This window comes from Mirounga angustirostris, unplaced genomic scaffold (genome assembly GCF_029215605.1).
Source record: "Mirounga angustirostris isolate CCGP_5_RB_7025 unplaced genomic scaffold, mMirAng1.0.hap1 SCAF_14, whole genome shotgun sequence".
Lineage (NCBI taxonomy): Eukaryota > Metazoa > Chordata > Mammalia > Carnivora > Phocidae > Mirounga > Mirounga angustirostris.
This window is the reverse complement of record NW_026991722.1, coordinates 25,737,946-25,758,404: the sequence shown is the minus strand read 5'-3', so window position 1 is coordinate 25,758,404 and position 20,459 is coordinate 25,737,946. Positions and strand designations below refer to the sequence as shown.

Here is a 20,459-nt window from a genome sequence, read left to right as displayed (position 1 = left end):
TTATTAATGTATCATGTCTGTATTCTGTCACTCTCAGGGAAACGCATCCCCTGCAGGGAGAAGCCTCTTCTGAGACCCCTTAGCATTCCATATACAAAAAAGGAAGTGTGGGGTGCCTGGGTGGCTCAGTTGGTTAAGCGACTGCCTTCGGCTCAGGTCATGATCCTGGAGTCCCGGGATCGAGTCCCGCATCGGGCTCCCTGCTCGGCAGGGAGTCTGCTTCTCCCTCTGACCCTCCCCCCTCTCATGTGCTCTCTCTCTCAAATAAATAAATAAAATCTTAAAAAAAAAAAAAAAAAAAGGAAGTGTGGCCAGTGAGAGCCACCAGGAGGGAAAAGTGCAGGACAGAGGACACTGGGTATTACCTCCCTGCAGGGAGCAAGACTCATAGCCCAAGTCATCAGGCTCAACCTGGACAAAAAACCACCTCAATTTTTATACCATCGCCTGGAGGACCCTTCTACTTAGGGCAAAGCTTGATTTTGGCCCATGTGTAAATCCTAGCAAAAGCCAGGCCCATACCCCGGTGCGATTACAGTGGAGAGAAAATAAAAACAAAAACAAAACCTGAAAACCCCGTGCCCCCATGAGAAGAGCTTTGGGGATCTCCACACATTTATCTTCTGGGTGTTTCTACCCTGGGAAGGCAGATGCAGTTGGGAGGGGAGGAGTGAGGAATGCCGAGCACACAGTATGTGCGCTGAATGGGGTCTGGAGGCACCAGGAGCCTGGCGGGAGTGCTGGGTGCTGGTGCTCCTTCCCCCTCCCATCCTCTCCCATCACCGAGGGCCCAAGGCTTCCCTGAGCAATCCCACTGCAGGGAGGGGCTCAGGAGGTTTCCCAGAGTGAAGGCCTTGCTGTCTTCCCGCCTTCTCATCTTTAAAAGGGCCAGAGACACCACAGGCCATGCATTCATTCCCTAAATCATCACTGGGTTTCTCCCTGTGCCAGGCCCTGCCCTGACTTCTGGGGATGCACAGAGAGTAGACCAAGAAAGCCCCTACTCTAACCCAGCTTTACAGAGACATTAACTGTGATAAAGATACAGCAAGATTCACCAGAGAGGAATGAGAGCTCCCTACACACCTCTCAGAATGGCTAAAATAAAAATAGTGATAACACTAAATGCTGGCGAGGATGTGGGGAAACTGGACCACTCAGCCATTGCTGGTGGGCATGTAAAATGGTACAGCCTCCCTGGAAAACAATTTGGTGGTTTCTTAAAAAACTAAGTATGTAACTACCATATGACCCAGCAAGGACTCGTGAGCATTTATCCCAGAGAAATAAAAACTCAGGTCCACACAACCTCAATGCAAATGTTCCCAGCCTCTTTGTGCATAGTAGTCAGTAACTGGAAAGAACGCAGATGTCCTTCAATGGGTGAATGGTTCACCAAGCTGCAGCGCATCCATACCAGGGAGGACTAGTCAGCAATCAAAAGGAATGAGCTACTGATGCATAAAAATCCCTGGATAAGCCAGAGTGAAAAAAGCCAATACCGATAGGTTACATCCTATATGATTCCATTTACATAACGTTCTTGAGGCGGCATAATTAGAGATGGAGAGCATGGGAGGGGTTGCTAGTGGCTAAGGAAGGGCTGGGGCAGGAAGGAGGTGGGCGTGGTTATAAAAGGCAACATGAGGGACCCTTCTGATGATGGGAATGTCCTGTATGTAGACTGGTCAATATCATAGCTGATGTCATACTGTGATCTTGAAAGATGTTACCATTGGAGAAAGCTAGGTAAAATAGACATGGGATATCTGGATTATTTCTTAAAACTACATGTGAATCAACAAATTACATCAAAAATAAAAAGCTTAAGTTAAAAAATCAAATGATAGGAAACAACCTAAACCAATCAATAAATCTTCTTCCACCCCAATGTTATTTATCATCTATCTATAGTAGTGGGTGAGGTGGTGGCGAGAGGGAGACTACTTTACTCAGAGTGGTCAGGGAAGGCCTCCTTGAGGAAGTGTCCTTTGCCTGGATGGTGAGAAGGATCCAGTCATGGAATGATGTAGGGAACAGTGTTCCAGGCTGTGGGAACAGCAAGTGCAAAGTGGGCAGACCCACCAAGGCACTCTAGGTCTGGGATTCTGCTCTGAATGGCCTCATTTAACTTGGTTCTTGTCTACTGAAAGAACTTCTACATCTCTCTGGGAGGCTCGGGTCCCCCTGAGGTCCTGTGTAGGACTCCCCCTCTTTCTCTCTGACCAGGGAGGGCATCCCCAGGCTGCAGGCCTCAACTGTCTATGCCACAGAGAGAATTCTGAGGCTCCTTCCTTCCCTGACATGCCAGGCCTCCCTGCTGTCATGTGGGGGCCAGAGGGAAAGCGGAGGGCTTAAGGATGCCTGGCAAGCTGAGAGGCTCCAGGCTGGGTGGCTCCTTCACGGCTGCCATGCCTGCTGTGGGTCCCAGGCGGGCTGCTCTGTTGCAGCCAGGTGCAACATGACCTTCTGTGCAGTGAGGGGGGCCCCGAGGACCCTGGTCCCCACCATCTTGGCCCCCAGTTTCCTGCTTTAGACACTCAGGCCTCCTGGGGAGGATAGGGCCAGGCCAATCTCGGCCAGCACCTTCTCTCCGCAGGCCAAGTGCCTGCCCTACACAATGGGGTTCCCAAATGAGGGATCAGGACCATCATCTGCCCTCAGGCCTGCTCATCTTCACAACAACTGGGATTTAGCTCCTATAATCATCACCGTCCCTATCTTACAAAGGAGGAGAAGGAGAATCACAGAGACATTAAGTTAAGGCATAAAGATCTGAGTCCGAAGGCTGGTTCCCCAGGCCAAGCTCTTAACAACAAATGATCTACCTCTTACCTCTCCACAAAGGCCACCAAGAAGGGCCAGTAGTCCCTGCTATTGCCCGAGGGACAATTCAGAGATGCTGAGGGGTGCCTCTGTGCAGGAGGGGTGGGAAGGATTTGGGTCGGCAGGGGAGGTTGGCCCTACTTTCTCAGGAGGGCCAAGCAGGCAGGGGCAGCAGGTGGATGAAGGCTTGGCCGGCCTCAGCAGCTGCAGCATCAGGAAGACTTCCGAAGCAAGCTCCAGGATGCTGCTTTCCTCAGAATGGGCAGAGTGGCTCTGAGACCCCAGAGGGGGCCCTGGAACTCACCCACTTGTTCCCGGGCAGCCTCCTCTGCTCCGTGCAAGCAGCCCCCTTGGGGGTGGTTCTGGCAAAGCTCTGCCAGGCGAGGGGGAAGAGGGGAGAGGAGGAAATGGAGCTGAGACTCCATCAGGCTTTTCCATCGTAACTTCTGAGCTGACTGCCCACAGCACTGATCTCAAATGTGCTCCACATCCTAGCTCTGTATCCTCTTCCCTCTAACCCCCTGACATGAATCCTGCTTCTCAGCCTCCGTGCCTTTGCTCATGCTGAGCTCCTGGCTGGAGAGCACCCAGCACCCCACACGTCCAGCATCCTCCTTCTCCAGGAGGCCCCATCCCACCCACACTTCAAGACTCCACTCAGATGACCCTTTGTCTGTCTCTCAATTCAGATGCCAGGCCTCTCCAGCCTTTAGATCTCCTGAACTCCGGATGACTCCTGCCATTTATCTCACTCTACCTTGTACTGTAACTTATTTTCTGTGTCTCGGTGTTTCTGCTAGATTGTAAGCCGCTTGAGGACAGACTGTCATTACGATGCTTAGCACAGTCCTGGCACGCAGTTGGTGAAGGTCTATGGCAGGGGCCCAGCAGCTGGGCCGAAATTACTGTTGTGCAGGTTGTTCACTATATAATGGCACTGCCTCTAAGGGCAGACACAAAGATGTCCCCCACCCCATGATTCTTGCCTTCCGGTAGCAAGGGCTCATGCCCTTGTGTGGTCCCCCTCTTCATGAATAGGGCTGACCTGTGTAACCAATGGGATTTGTGGACTTGATGGCGTGCCTGAGAGGAGGTCATCAAAGGCATTCTGGGGGAAGCCAGCTGCCATGTTAGGGGGACACTCAACACTCAAGCAGCCCTATGGGGAGGTACACATGGCAAGGGACTGTGGCGTCCTACCAGCAGCCAGCACCAGTTCACCAGTTGTGTGAATGAGCCACTGTGAGAGTGGGTCCTCCGGCCCCAGGCAAGCCTTCAGATGACAGCCTGGCTGCAGCTCCCTGAAAGATGCTGAACCCGAGCCACCTGGCTGAGCTGCTCCTGAATTCCTGACCCACAGACACTGTGAGACAGCAAATGTTTACTCTCGGTTTAAGTTTCTAAATTTTAGAGTGATTTGTTATGCAGCAGTAGGTAGCTAACATGGGCACTATTGACTTCATAGACATTCTAGATCTGCAATATTTAGCAGATGGCGGAGAAAAGCTTCAGTCTAACAAAATGAGTGTATTACAGGGCTGTTTTGATAGATGCAAGTAGACACAGTGAGGAAATGGCACCTTCCCCAAATTCCCACCAAGCTACCATATGGGCAGCAGGGTCCTCGCACTCAGAGACACCTTCTCATCTCAGATGATGGCTTGTAAATGAAACTGTGACTGTTAAATATCAAGTCAAAATCAGTAAAACCTCAGAAAATCAGTTCTTTATGGAGAGCCAAGTTTTCTTGCTTGTTAAGGGCTTATTCCTTTAAAGACAAAAATGCTTTAAATGTTTCTCAGAGAAAATTCTTATAATTCCTTAAGCTTTCTCCCACCTTTTAAAATAGAGGAGATGAAACCCATTGACCTGTAGGTTGGTGGTCAGTGTCTCATTGGAGCCCACTGAGGAATGGAGGGTGGCTGTCCCTACACTAAATGTCCCATCTCCTCTGCTCTTGGAACCATGTCTGCTGGGACTGGGAATCAGGAACCCTTCGCTGTGTGACTTTGGGAGGCCCCTCTGCTTCTCTGGGCTTCTGTTTCTTCATCTTACCATCTCAGTGTCATGAAAACCTGATAACTATTGTCACGATTTGAAGCTACAGGTGCAAAACGGAGATGAGGACAGGGCAACAGGCCTGTGTGACCATGGACACGAAGGCTGGCCTGCCTACCCAGTAGTGACTTCTCACTGTGCCTTGGTCCAGAGCTTTTGTCCCATTCCTGGAGGAGCGCATGTAACCATGTCACTGGGGGCTGTTTTTCCAGGCAGGAGGTGGGGTTGTGTTTGCTATTTCATTGTCTCTTTGGGAAGAAGTGCCCCCTCAGTGCACTCTGGGAGCTTCCCTGGTGACTCTAAGATTCCCATGCCCTGGAGGGCCTGTAGACAGCAGTGTCCCCAAGGGGATGCCATGCCATGCCCCCACCTTCCCACCCAGGCCCTCTATCCCCATCTTCTATCCCCTCCATCGCCCAAGCCAGAGCAGTCCTGTCTCCAAGAATAACGTACTCAGGAAAGAGAATTACACACACACACACACACACACACACGCACACACACACACACAAAACCAAACAAAAACTCTCAGCAGCCAGGAGAGGCATAATGCAAAATATAAACCTCTGGTTGGGAGGGGATAGAAAAAAATCATAGATCAGAAATAAAGGGGGAAGTGGGAGAGAGGGGAAGAGGAGCTTAGAGATGGAGGAAGGAGGTGACAAGGAAGAACACAGGATGGGTGAAACCTTCTCCCATGTGGTCATCATTCCAGAGGACCTCCCCTGGGCCTCTGCACTCCGGGGAAGGTTCTAGAGCCCAGAGATGTCTGAGCAGCCCTGTCTGACCAAAGCAACACTTCTCATCTCTGGGCCTCTGTTTATTCAACTGTAGAATGAGATCACTCACCCCGGGTACAGTGTTTGCATCCCTCCCCCAACCAACCAGGAGGAGGGGGCATGCCCTCAGTGTACTAGCTAAAGAGGGGAGGAGGTGCTCCTATAAGCGAAATTGAAAAGTGGTGGGGGCTGGGTGATTGGAAGAGGCCACCAAGGCCTTCGACCCATAGGAATGCCTTATAAAAACCTGGCTTTAGGGGCACCTGGGTGGGTCAGTTGTTTAAGTGTCCAACTCTAGATTTCGGCTCAGGTCATGATCTCAGGATCCTGAGATTGAGCCCTGCATCAGGCTCCAGGCTGAGTGTGGAGCCTGTTTTAAGATTCTCTCCCTCCTTCTGCCCCTCCCACCTCCTCCCCCGGCTCACACTCTCTCTCTCTCTAAAAAAAAAAAAAAAAGAAGGAAGGAAGGAAGGAAGGAAGGAAGGAAGGAAGGAAGGAAGGGAGGAAGAAAGAAAGAAAGAAAGAAAGAAAGAAAGAAAGAAAGAAAGAAAGAAAGAAAGAAAGAAAGAAAGGAAGGAAGGAAGGAGAAACGTGGCTTTAGAAGTCCTCCAGTACAAATTTCTTGAATGTGACATGAATTTTTGTATTATTTTGTGTCCTGTTCTAATAACCAGTCAAGCAAGCCAGCTAGCATTTACAATAATAATCGATACTAGCTACCATTTACGGATGGCTCATAATACGTCAGTCGTTGTACCTCAAGTTCTTCCGCAGCTGACAGGTAAGGTACCTATATTTTATCTGAAAGGTGCCTATATTTTATCCTCGCCTCCAATTTAGAGATCCAGAAACTGGTATGGAGAGAGTAAGTGAGTTGCCAATGCCACAAGCCGGCAAGTGTCAGAGCAGGACTTGAACCCAGAGGCACTTGGTGCCAACACTCATATTCATTCCCCTCCACCACGCTGCCTTCTACAAAGTCCAACGGGGATTTGAACCCTTTCCCCCAAAGGTTGTCTCTTACTTTAGAGATTTACCAGAGCCAGGGCTGAGGGGTGTGTGCCGGGGGGCTGAGACCCATGAGTGTCAGGGGGGCTCAGTACCAAGTACAAATGAGAGGTATGGACAGAAAGGCACTGGACCCCCATGGCCTGGGCGATCAGGCCCGGCTTTCTGCACTGTGCAGGATAGAGAGGATTTCACCGGGCAGAGGGGCAGGAAGACCCTGTCCCACATCATTCAGATCTGGAAGGCTTTAGGTTTCCAGAATCCCCTCTGAAACTATGTTTAACCTGGATCCCAAGTGGGATCATGCAAGAAGCGGTTTTCAGCCCGCAGATGCCTGAAGTGGATTGATGGCCTTCTGAGACCCCGAGGCCCTACTCGGAGTGGTGGAGGGTGAGGCCCTATTCTCAGACTGCCTGGATCCACATCCCGGCTCCCCCAGTGATGGCCCCTGGGACTCGGTATTACCCTCCTCGAGCTCAGTTTCCTCATCTGTACAATGTGGATGATAGTCAAGTCTACCTCTCAGAGTCATCCTATGGATCAGATGAGGACAGGCACATGAAGTGCCCCCTGGTACATAGTAAGAGCTTGACCTATAATGATGAAGTCCAGGACACAGACCTCTAACAGATGTCTTGGCAGAGGGAAGCAGGACCTTACCGGGAACTATTTTGGCTTTTGCATAGTTTTCTAAAGTCCACACTATTTAAGCACCTCTCCCAAAGATACCCCGAGAACAGCCCTTACTTGCTCCCGGGGCCTCCCGGGGCACGTGGAGGGTGTCATAATCTTCCAAGGCCCTTCCATGGCTCCTGTCTCATGTACTTCTAACCCAGGAAGTAGGCAAGGCTGGCATACACTTTATGCCCATTTTACAGATGAGGAAAATGAGGCACAGACAGGAGCCTGTGCCCAAGGTCACACAACGAATTAGTTCCAGAGTTAGAACTTGCACCAGGGAGTTCAGATGCCCCAACCTCTGCCCCTTTGATAGATTACAGTGTCCCCCTGTGAGGTGCAGGGTTGCCCCGTTAGTCGGGGACCCATGTTCTCGGACTGGTTTTACTGGGAACGAGCCGTGCATGGTAGGCAAATGACTTCTGCTGCTGCCCTCAGTTTGCTTATCTGGGGAACAGGGAAGTAATTGCCTAGATCTCACCTGCTCTAAGGCAGGGTCTGCTTCTTCAATGTCTGGGTCATTTTCAGGATGCCATCAAACAGCCAAATGACTGAGGTCAGTTCAAATGCATTGTGGGGATAAACTTGAAGTCGTAAAGGGCGGTGGGGTGGTTCCAACCCTCTGCCTTAGGGACACCTAACATTTGAACAGAGCCCTGTCATTCATAAGGCACTTATATTCATTCATTTCATCCTTATTATGATCCCCATTTGATGGGGATCAGAGAGGCTAAGTGACCTGCCCCAAGTCACACAGTTAGAAAACAGGTGGGACTTGACGCCTACTCCAGTCCCATCTCCTTGTCTTCCATGGCTGCCTTGGTGGTGTGATTTTGGGGACAGTTCTATTGCTCTGATCTACAAGCCCAGTACCTCCCTGAATCCTGCTCAGTTCAGCAAATCTGGGGCTCAGGATGATGCTTCTATCTGCCAAACCCCCAGGGCAGGCCGGCCCCAGCCGACAGACTCCGCTGCCCTGGGAGCAGCCCCACTGGTCTCGAGACCCAGCTCCTCCCCATCCTGGGCCCGGAGTTTCAAAGCCACCTGGCAGAATTGTGGCTGTGGTGAAGGTGAGGGGGCCGCACACGGGCCAAGAAGGGAAGAAGGGATGTGGCTTTCTTTTCCAGACCTGGGAATGAGGCTGGGCTGCAGCCTCCTGCATCCTATGGGCAGGGTCTTGCTCCCCGTGGTCTGGGTAGGCCCTGAAACCTGCAAGGGACTGGTGCGCCAGAGCAAAAGAGGGGCAGGGAGGCCTGACCCAAGCAGCTGGCTAGTCCCACAGACCTTCGGGCGTGCCCCACCCGGCCCTTGGCAGGTCCCCTAAGCAGGGCAGCCACACCCCTTGGCCCTGGAATGCCCCGGGGCCTCAGCTGCCCCAGAAGCTACAGCCAGACTCGTGGGCTGGGAGGCTGAGCCGGGCTACTTCAGCTTCCAGCCTGCCTGCTGGAGCACCCCAGGCAGGGTGCCCACAGCTGGGAGAAGCTGGCCCCACCTGCTCGGCCACCCTGCCAGGACACACCCAGGGCCCACAGTCCCCGGCGCACCTCGGGCCTGGGGCTTGGAGCGGGTTGGTTTCTGTGAAATGAGTTCTGAGCTTCCCTCCCCTGCCAAAGGTGCTGGCCACGCCAGGAGTTTCCTGACAACTGGAATTCAGCTCCCCCCACCCTGCCTCACACAAGTGTGTCTCCCCTTCTCTTCCCCCCAATACCTCGTCCCCCCCATCCACAGGACAAGACATGTGAGGGCCAGGCCAGGGCCAGGCCTGACAGTCAGGCCCTCCTGGGTTCTCATCCTGGCCATGGCCAGAGTTTTCCTGTCCCTGCGGCTAGGGGACTGAGTGTTTTTCTCCTGTGATCAGTTGCTCGGGGTCCTGCTTCACTGTTCTCTGCTGAAGCCTCTGAGTCAACAATGCTTCGTGCCTGTCCAGTTCTATATTCTGCGAGGCCTGTCCTCATCTGCTTTTCTCCATGCATTTTCCTAGGATCCCTGGGACAGAAGGAATTACTTGGCCCACTTTGCTGATGAGAAACCTAAGCTTATGCTGGTAAACACACTTGCCCAAAGTCACAGAACTAGGTAAGTGGCAGAGACCCCCGACCTCCTGCCTTTGGCCCAGACTCTGTCCCCTGTATCGTGCTGTATCCCTTGCCAACGCCCACGCTCACCATCATCACCACCTCCATCTCCCCCCACACCCTGCGTTGGTTTGGTTTGATCAGAGCAAGGTCTAGGACCACCCATAGGGGTTGAAGTAGGGGCAAAAGCCAGGTGGGCTTCTTTCCTCTTAAATTCTTACGGGGGTGAAACATGCTCTAGGGGACAGACTTGAGGGGTACCTAGGAGGGTGGCCTGAGAGATGGGCAAGGAAGAATGAGGGGCGGCTCCATACCCGGACACTGGTGATGGAGGGGCACAGAGGTATATGAGTGTCAGAGCTGCTCAGTTACTCCCTAGAGGAACCCCTTCTTCTTGGCAGCAGCTGCCTGCAAGCATCTGGGTGAACCCAAAGTGGGTGTGTGGAGGCATTGCCCCCAACCCCTCGCCCAGGGGGTGGTTTGAAGCCTTTTACTTTGCAAAGTACTTTCACCTCCTTGATATTGTACCCATTTTGCAGATAAGGAAACAGAAGTAAAGTAAGGTCAAGGTCATAAAGCAATGTGGTTAAAAAACTGTTGAAGAACTCACATATGCCCCCCCACCCCAACAAGGCCATTGATTTTTCTACTGCTATGCAGTAACCTTGCAGGAAAGATAGAAAGAGTGGGTTCTCTAAGGGGCTGCATGGCCTCAGGAACATAATGAGGGCCCTCTCCAGTGAGCTGGAGGGAGGCTGGAGGGGCTGGGGGCCGGCAGAGCACCCAGCAGGAGGGTCCCCCTGCTGACGGCTGGAGCACTGACCGGTGGCCCGTGGGAGTCTGGGCCAGACAAATAAAGTGATGCCCCTTCAAGCTGCTGTTCTTTCATTATTTATTCATCCTTTATTTATTAGAGGATGAGGTGAAAGGGGGTAGGGAAGACTTGTTTTCTTTTAAGAAAAATTGCACACCTCTTTATGCTCAAAATAAAGGTTTTACTACTTGTGTTTATTACAGGTGATTTCCTGAGCCAGAAAACTCCTTGGGAGGCTTATTAAACCTTATTAAGCCACTGAAAATTTAGATAATAAAATAAATCACTCGTCTCCCGTAAACAGCCCCAGGCCCAGTGTTAGCAAGTTTCAGAGTCTCAGCTGCTTCTGGTGGCCTTTTTGGGTGCATCAGGACATCAGCCTGGGCACCACAGTGCTGGGGGTGGTGGGGGGCGCCAGCCCTCTGGGAGCACTCTTCTCTTCAGCATCTCTGTCCAGAGATGCTGTCTCCTGTGGGGGAGGGGGAACGGTTTCGATTTTGTTAGTTGTTTAAGGGGTTGCGCGTGGACTCTTGGGTTAAGTGGCACCCGATTTCCACTCTTCCTGGGGATATTTTAGTGTCTCTTCTAGAAGGTACCAAGGTGGCTTGCAGAGCTGGCCATCCTCTGCATGCGCTCTGCCTGCGCATCACCGTGACCCACGTGCGCCAAGGGCTTCCCTTTACAAGGGGAAAGAAGGGAAAGCCGGGGCCAGCCGAGAGGGCCACAGCTGGGGCGGAAAAAGGCCGAGCTGGTTTTGGGAAAGAGCATGAGGAGTAAGGGCTGAGAAATGCCCGGGTGTGTCGTCTGCAAGGAGGTGCTAAGGAAGTGCCATCCAAGTCTGCGTTTACAATTAATCTCTGCCCTGCCGCTGAGTTCCAGGTGACCTTGGGCCAGCCAAGTTCCCTCTCCAGGCTTCTGTTTCTTCTTTAACGCAAGACCAGGAGGCTGCTCTCCTCAGACTGGACTGTTCTATGCTGTCCTCCAGCTAATCCACTGAAACACTCGGGTTCCAGGCTTGATCCTTGGATTCCAAGGTCACGAACAGCTCAACTCCAGCTATCTTGGGGCTGTTGCACCCAGCTGTGAGTTTGCTGGTTCTGTCCAGCCCTCCCCTGCCAGGGGTCACAGGGACGGGGAAAGAAGTGTGAACCCACTTTGGGCTTTCAAAGGATGGGTGTTCTACAAATTCAGGGCGGGATGAGCATTTGACCACACAGAGTGATGGAGACCCAACGGGTTGGTAGAAAGTGCGGGCTGTGTGTCCTCACCCTGCCCCCTCTCGGTCCCCCTGACTCTGCGTTTACCTCCCTGACACTCGGGTGGTCGGTCGTGGAGCCGAGCGGTGGCGGGGCAGAGTCTGGAAGTTGCTTCTCCAGAATGTGCACTAATTCATCACAAACAACCCCTCAGGCCCTGTGGGAGGCTGTGGGGACACAGACAGAGACACAAATGGACAGAAAGACAACCTATGGGAGACAAAGGGTTAATTCTGAGCTGCCTCCAAGTGAGAGCAAGGGAAGCAAACTGGTAACTGAGATATACAGGCTGTCATTCGAGGGCAGTCGCTATCCTGAACATTTTATGCGATTCTCACACTTAATCCTCTCAAAAACCCCACGAGGTAACCAGTGCCATCATCGTTACCCCCATTTTTCAAATGGGGAGACTGAGGTAGAGCTGCAACTTGAACCCGGGCCACTGGGCCCCATGTTTCCTGAACAGGCCGCAAGGCTGCCTCTCAGCTGGTAGAGTTTGCCCTTTCTACGGAGGGCTGGAGAAGCAGGGAGGGAAGGGTGGAGTTCCTGGCCCTAAGAACTCACAATACAGACTTAACACTAGGAGTGCGGAGTGCCAGGCCAGAGGTGTGGACAGGTCCCCTGGGGGCAGGAGGCAGGGGCTCTGTCAGGGAGGGTACTCCACCGACAAAGTGATGTGGGGGCTGAGCTCTGAGGCGCCCAGGCAGCCGGGGTGGGGGGCAGGAAAAGAAGAACATTCTGGCAGAGAGAACAGTGTGTGGAAAGCAAGGCACAGGAGCTGGAGCTTAGCACTGCAGGATCAACAAGTAGTGGGGTGCTGGGTTTCACGGCTGTTGCTCACTCTTCGGGGAGTCTTGGGGGGATGGGGAGGATGGGGAAGCAGGGAGGTGAGGCCTCACAGACATCTGGACTGTGTAAGAGGCCACGGGAAGGAAGTCTGGGAAGGTTCTGGACGGGAGAGGAATCTGCCTGGCACTGCATTTGAGGTCGGTGTCAGCAAGAGGCAGTCCCAGAGTGGGTAGGGAAGGGCAGCTGGAAACCAGCTAGGAGACTGTATTTTCTGACCCATGAAGTAGCTCCCCATTATTCACAGCCACGCCCCTGCCCTTCTCTGGGCGCCAGGCCTCAGGGTGGGATTGGGCGGGGAGGGGCTCCAGCGGAGGTGGGGGCTGGGGGGCAGGAGGGCAGAACCACACTCCCAGGCCTTGGCCCAGGTGTCAGATGTCCTAGTTATGCCTCGGCCCTGGAAAAACACTTCTGCCTCCCTGCCATTGTCCGCTTCAATGTGCAGACGGGGCCCAGCTCAGCCGCCCAGCTGGATGGTCTCAAGGATCCCGGCTCGGCCTGTGTTTTCCAAAGGAAGTGAAACCTCAGATTTGCCCCTGATCGTGCTCTTTTCTTCTGCGCAGACGCCATCCACCACGAGAACCGCCTGGTGTTTGGCTGGGAAGAACAAACTGGAAGCTTGCAATTTTCAGGCTTAATTGCACAGTTACATATGATAGTATTATATAGAACTTTTATTGCACTGGGAAAGTCCAAGCACTTCCTTTTCCTATTTATATTCCAGCCCAGTCTCTTCTCTGCTGTAATGTCCTTCCTTGCCCGCTGCTGAAGCCGAAGGCTGTTCGGTTCCAGGAGCCCTTTCCAAAGAAAGGACAATTGGGATGTGAGTGGAAACTCATTTTTCATGAGTGGTTTCCTCGTGGAACATCAGTCAATCAATTCACAATGGTCAACAATTACTCAACTGTGTGCTTGACCTGGGCTGCACATTGTGTAGGGTTTTAAACAAGACCCCAAACCTGCTTTTGAGGAACTTCTGGCCTCACTGAGCAGGTGAGACTAACCCACAGCAAAGTATTAGACAGAAATAAGAAGCAAGAAGGAATCCAGTGTGGTCTGGGTGCTACGATTAGGAATGTGAGGCCGGTAAGGGAGAGGTGGGGGTCCAGGCTACACAGCAGGACCCCAGTGCCGGGCTGTTGTGACGGGGAGGCCACGTACTATTATGCAGCAGGCATCCCTTTGTGAGTGCAGCCCCTGGAGTCCAGCCTCCCCTGTAGGTTTGGTTTCCCCAGTGCAAACCTCAGGAACAGGAGCCTGTCTTCCTTCTGCCATGTCCACAAGTAACTACCCCACCCCCAACCCTCACCTGACCCTGCCCTCCCCTCCCCACCACCATTCGCCACTCATCTTCCATCTGCACTGAGAGTTTTGGTCAAGATTATCACAAATTACACTGAAAATACTCTCAAGGCACAAGAATCCTCATCCGCGCCCCCCTATAGTCCCCAGCCTAAAGAAGCCTGGCTGACCTACTGACGGAGCTGGAATGGGCTCAGTGATTTCCTCACACCTAAGGAAGTCTGGTCCCCCTTTGAAGTCTCAAGATCAAACATATTGAATAACAATTATAAAGTTAAAAAGTTAGAAGAGAGTTGGCAAAAGCCCATTATTTGCAGAGGATATGATTGGATACTTTCCTATATAAACAATGGACAAGTTCAAAAATATGTTAGAGGAGCCCATTTACTTGGCAACAAAAGTAGATGTAACACCTAGGAATAAGCTCATAAGAAATATGCAAGATCCATACAAAGATAAGTGACTGAAGCACTTTTTAGAAATACTTAGGTAGAAAGATACACCCAGCTCTTGGGTATGGAGCCATAATGTTGGAAACATGCCAGTGCCCCCTAAATTGTTCAATAAATGCCATATGATCCCGATAGATATCAAACAGAATTCCTACTGAAATTAGATAAGTGGACTCTAAAGTTCATGCAGAAAAATAAGCATTTAAGAATGGCTGAGAGAGTTTTGAAACAGATGAGTAACGGGAGTAGAGAGACTAGCCTTACCAGATAGGAAAACACATTATAAAGCCATAAACATAAAATATTTGGCACTGGATCCTGAACAGTGAGACAGATCAATAGAAAGTCATAGACAGTCCATAAATAGACTCATATAAATTCATATCTGTATAAATTTAGCATACAGTAAAGGGGGAACTCATGAATTTTTCAATAAACAGAACTGGGACAACTGGCCAAATCATATAGGAAACAAAACAAAACTTGGATCTCCTCCTCACTCCTTATGCCAAAATAAATGACAGGTACAGCAAAGATTGAAAAGTTTAAAAAAAATCACGAAAAGGAAATATTGGAGAATGAGTTTATAATCTCAAAGGGAACTGCTTCTCTAAGTAAGACAGAAAATCTAGAAGCCATAAAAGATTGATACATTTGACTACATAATGACTTAAAAATTCGTGCACATCAAGAAATCCGTAAGGAAATCAAAGCACAAATAAACTGGGAAAAATATTTGCAAAACATATGATGAAGGGCTAATTTCCTTATAAAGAGAGCTTATGTTAAATCAGGAAAAGATCTACAGCTTGCTAGAAAGATTGGCAAAAAGCACGAATGGGAAGATCACAGGAAAGGAAATACAGACAGCTTTTAAATATGGGAAAATGCACAATATCATTCAGCATTGGACACATAAAGATTAAATATAAATACATTTTAATTTTCATCTGTCTGATGGGCAAAAAATAAAAAATTCTGATGACCTAAAAATATCCCTTATAGATTTTTATCTTACAGTTTTATTATCACATGTGCCCAACTTATGGACAAAGATCACCCCCACAACATTGATTCTATAAGCAAAGACTAGAAGCAAACAATATGTTCATCAATGGGGGGTAGTTATATACATGGTGGAGTTCTAGGCAGCCCTTAAAAAGAAGGAGGGGTACCTGTATATGGCTATATAGAGAACTATCTCTCTGATTTAACTGCAAAGCATGCTGCCTAGTGCATGGTTTGTTTCCATGTTTGGAAAGAAAAAGATGACCGCATACACATATTTGTTTGCAGATGCATGGGCTATCTTTGGAAAGACACACTAAAAACTGGTTACTGGTGTTCTCCAAGATGGGGTTGGAGAACTGCCAGTGAGGGGTGGAAGGTAGATTTATTTTCCTATAGTCACTGTTGATACAGATGATATTTGGATTTTAAAGCCATTGCTATTAAAAATATTAAGTGATTTGGATTCTTTCTCTTCTTTCACAAATTCCCAAATCTTCTGTGGGGTTTTTTGTAATGTCTAATCACTGTCGGTTTGTTGTAGGGCTTTTCAACTACTCTGTCTCAGTTTTTCTGTCTGTAAAATGGGATTAATCACACTGGGCTGTCTATCTCAGAGGTGGTTATGCAAATCAGATGAGAATTGGATGAGGACAGGCTTTGGCTGCCATCAAGTTTTGTGGGATACAACTGTAGGATATTACGGGTGGCCCAGGTTCTGTCCAGCACCTACCTACCACATAGCAGTATTCCTGTGGCTAGAAAGGTAGGCCATGGGTGAGAGGGAGATTCTTCAATAGTGGAAGAGCACATGGTTTCAGCCTCAGGAGGCTGTTTGCTATTCTGACACAGGGAAGAGTAGGAACCCTGATGTGTTTTTAACATTATATGAATGGCAGGACTCCTAGGAGGGTCTGGCTGCAAATGGTGAGCATCACAATAATCAAAACCTACCACTTTCTAGTCAACCACTTATTTCACATATATTAACTCATTCATGATGCCCATTTTACAGAGATGGCCGCTGAGCTCTACAGGGTTGAAGGGACCCCCTCAAGGTGCCCAGATAGTAAGAGTCTGAGCCCCTGATCCCTGCTCTGTACAGAACGTTCTATGGCTCCCTTTACAGGACCCCGCCATCCCAGTCTGCCCATCATAGTCCTTTATAGTCTGGTCTTGACTTATTTCTCAGAGTTGTCTAACCTAGACTCTCTCTTTGCTTTGCCTTCCAAACACACCACGCTCATTTCCGCTTCTGCACCCGTTCCTGAGCCTGCTCACACCTCTAGTCCCACCTCTCCTGTCATCCCAGTCTTTTCAAGACCCTGTCTGAATCTTACTGGTCCCTGTCTAACCCAAGGTGACTTTTCACTGTATGTCAGTCAGCCCCCAAGATGGTCCCCCAGTGATCCTCACTTCCCGGTATTCACATCTTGTGAATTCCCTCTCACATTATATCAGGGTTGGTCTGTGTGGCCACAGAACACAAGGATGTGATGGTGTGTGATTTCCAAAACTAGGTTATAAGAGACATTACCACTTTTGCCTTGTTTTCTCTTGGAACTCTTGCTGTGGGGGAAACCAGCCGCCATGTTGGGAGATACTTAAGGAGCCTACAGATAGCTCCAATGGGAGAAACTGAGGTGTCCCCCCCTCAATCAGCACCAACTTGCCAGCTATGTGAGTGAACCATCATAGAAGCAGGTCTTTCAGTCCCAATCAAGCCCTAAGATGACTGCAGTCCTAGTCAGTCAATATTTTGACTGCCATTTCATGGGAAACCCTGAGCCGGAACTCCCCAGCTAAGCAGCTCCTGAATCCCTGACTATAAAAATCATGAGGACAATAAATGTTGTTGTTTTAAGCTGCTAAAGTTTTGGGGCTCTTTTGTTATGCAGCAACAACTAATGAATGCACATTTCTTTCAACCCCTTTGGGAGTTGGGGCCTTACCCCTTGGCCCTCGCCCATTTACTCTCTTGCCTAACATTTCATGTGTGTAATCTTGGCTTCCCAACAAAATAGTAAACATGTGAGGGTTATAATTCTCCTAGATCTCCCGTCATGCCTAGTTGGAGGGCTGGAGACAGGGACGGGGCCACAGTGATTTTTCTGGCTTACTATTTGTGAAGGGAGCGTAAGTAAGTGAAAAGCCATAACATGCAAGTGCGGGATACTTCCTGCTCAACCAGTACCCACCTAAGTATGCACACAACTCACAGAATACCTGCAAACCCACCATCTAAGACCCACAGCTCACCCTCACACCACAGCATTCCTGAGGGAGCCTTCTGAGTGTTCCCCAGTGAGTTAGACTCACAACCCACTTCCAGGGGTCTCCCAGAGGGCGGGGGTGGGGTGGGGGGGGAGAGAAGAGGGCCTGGAAAGGGCTGTTGTCTTGTACTTACTACACGGAATGCTACTGCTTGTTTCACACCCTTTCCAAAAATATTTCTTTCAAAGCCAGAGTGACAGCCTTCTTTCAGCATTTCTGACATTCACTTCTGAATAGATGGTGTGCTGAAGCCCAAAGAAGAGTTTAGGAGTTTAAGAATCATAAAGAAAAATACTGTAAAGGCAACTGATGCTTTTAAAGCAGGCCCCACCCCAGTCCCTCATGGAGCCAGAGCTGCCTGCCCTGTCCCTAGAGACACAGCTCCGAAACCGCCCAGGCTCTTTTCCCTAAAAGCAGTGGGTCGGAGGACATGACCCCCACCTCCCCCCCGCAACTCCCTCCCACCGCCCATCTCTTTCCCAGGCCAGCAGGCTGATTTTCCAAGACTAACCAAAACAGGTTGAAGGGAGGAGGAGAGTCCTTTTGTAAAATGGTGTCTACACAGACACAGACCCCCCCCCCCATTTTTTTGGCTGGGTGGATGGAGGGGACCAAAGATACAATTATAACGGAGCCCATCCTCTCCCACGAGACCCATTTTAACCAGTGTGTAATAAAGCCCCAGCTCATCCACCCTCTGATTTGGGTCAGATGAGATGAATTTTTAGCTTTTCTGGGGAGTTCGCGCCAGCGGGGGAAGCAGAGGACGGGAGGAACAAACAAATAAGCCACAGTTCCCTGGAAGAAAGGAAAAGTAGCGAGCAGACTGAGCAGGGGACTCAGGAGGTCGCCCTTTGCCTCCTACCACCATGTCTCTGCTTCCAAGTTAGCTACCCAGGTCCCAAACCTTGGCCGAGATCACGGGTCTCTCTCTCTTTTGTCCCCTTGCTCCTGACATCAGTGAGCCGTCCCAGTGCCACCATCTTTCTCATCTGTGCTCTCCTCTCTGTTCCTGCTGCAGTCACCAGTGCCACCACATGGCCCTTGTCCACCTTGCTCGTCTGTCTCCTGCAGATTACCCGCCTCCAGCAACTGGAAGGCATTACCGGCATGCCCGACTCCCACCATCTCAGCCTTGCTCATTCTGTCCTGTCTGCTGAATCTCCCTCCTGACCTCTTCACCCTCCTTCACCGCTATTGGGCTGATTCTTCTTGCTCATCCTGAGTAAGAAGAGATCTAGGAGAATTATAACCCTCACATGTTTACTATTTCGTTGGGAAGCCAAGATTACACACATGAAATGTTAGGCAAGAGAGTAAATGACCAGGCATCACCTCCAGGAAGCCTTCCTGAATTAGGTGACTGGCCTCCATGCTCCCTTCCTTGCCTGTCTCCTAGCCCTTAGCACATGGAGATATGGAAAATGGGTGTTCTCGTGATCGACCTGAGATGTGGGGTGCTGGGGGTGATAGGTCAGAACAGGGGTAGACAGACCACAGTGGGTGTGACAGGATGACCACTGGAGTGTCAGGGGTCCCTATAACCCGTGGGGTGAGAGGGGCTGCCAGGAGGGAGAGAAATGTGTCCCAGTGCAACCCCGAGCAACCATGGAGTGTTGGGGCTGGGATGGGATTGGACAGAGGTAGAGAGAGGACTGTGTGACCCTGCTCCAGCCGGCAGAGGCCAAGGACTTTCCCATGCAGTGAGGGGGGCAGGACATCTTGAAAGTGGCTGCAGGCAATTTATAAAGCTTTAGTTATTAAAATTGTAAAAGGAACAATGTGTACCCAGGTGCAAAGCTCATCAGAGAGAAGGGTTAGGGAGGAAGGTGTCCTAACTGACAACAGTAGGATGGGGCAAAAGTTGGATTACTTGTAAATGCCCCCAGGAAAGTGTCATTCCTTCCTTTTCCCCTTTGCCCCAACACTCACCACGGTCTGCAATGGAGGGGCCAGCCAACGGGTGCGGTCCTGCCCTGGAGCTCTTGGCCCCTCCTTTATCAGCGCTGGTCTCACCCTCTCCAGCCTGAGCCCCGGGTCCCTCCAGTAGTCCTGGGCACTCAGTAAGCAAGCCCCTCAGGCTGTTGGAGACAAGGGTGGGGGGTCTTCAGACCCAAAAGAACCCCCAACTCCATTAGTATGCTGAGCAAATAATTTCATACACACACATGTATGGCTAGGTTTCAAATGCATGCAGATGGGATTGTAATGAATTCAACACGGATGCACATAAAAACATGACTGAATTATAAGAGGCAGGTACAGCCAGCTGGAGCTCCAAGAAATGTATTGAGCCTCAAAAAGGATCCTCATTTTTAAAAGGACGGGCCCACAGGACCAGAACATAATTGCCTTGACAGTAGGGCTTGCTCCTCTGTACCCTGCACGGGATGGAGCACAGAACTTCTCACCAGCAGGCATTTGGCATATGTTTGTTGAGTGACTCGTTGAATGTGTGTGGGCCCGATTACCTTGAAGTGGTCAGTATGACCTTGACTTTCCTAAGAAGGAAATGACTGGGAACATAAATGGTAAAGAATGGTAGAGCCCTCAGTGAGCATCAAACGCTGTGTATGCTTCATCCTTCTTGTAATGCTGGGCCCAGCCACATGCTGTTTTATGTAGCAAGGAAAGTAAAATGCTAAACCAGAAAATTTACATGAGCTAAAACTCCCAAGAAAAAAAATGGGAGAATCTTATGTCTTCTGATGAAACAGTTTTGGGTAGGAATAAAAAGGATTTCCTCTGAAAACTTTCAGCCCAGTAGTACCTCACAAAGGCTAAAACCTCAAACATAACAAACACAACCGCTGTGAAACGCTCCATTTTGTTCTCGGGTGTTCAGTTTGAGAGGTGAGGGGAGCATCTGGTTGAGAGGTGTGATCCCTGGGAGAGGAGAGAAGTTCCCTCTATCCCTCTCCCAGAAGGACTTGAGTTAGCTGGAAGCATGCATCACACAGGATTTCTACACTATTTGGTCTACGGTATCACTTCTGTGCTAAACATCATATCATGTCAACCCAAAGAACTATTGAACCCTGAGCGTGAGTATTTTTAATTCCATGCAGCATTTCTTGAGCACC

General features: G+C 50.2%; 1 protein-coding gene across 5 annotated transcripts in view; it reads right to left on the bottom strand.

The window, feature by feature from the left end:
- Positions 1-20,459, bottom strand: part of ZBTB7C (zinc finger and BTB domain containing 7C) — a 346,189-nt gene that overhangs the window by 15,278 nt on the left and 310,452 nt on the right. The window lies entirely within an intron of this gene.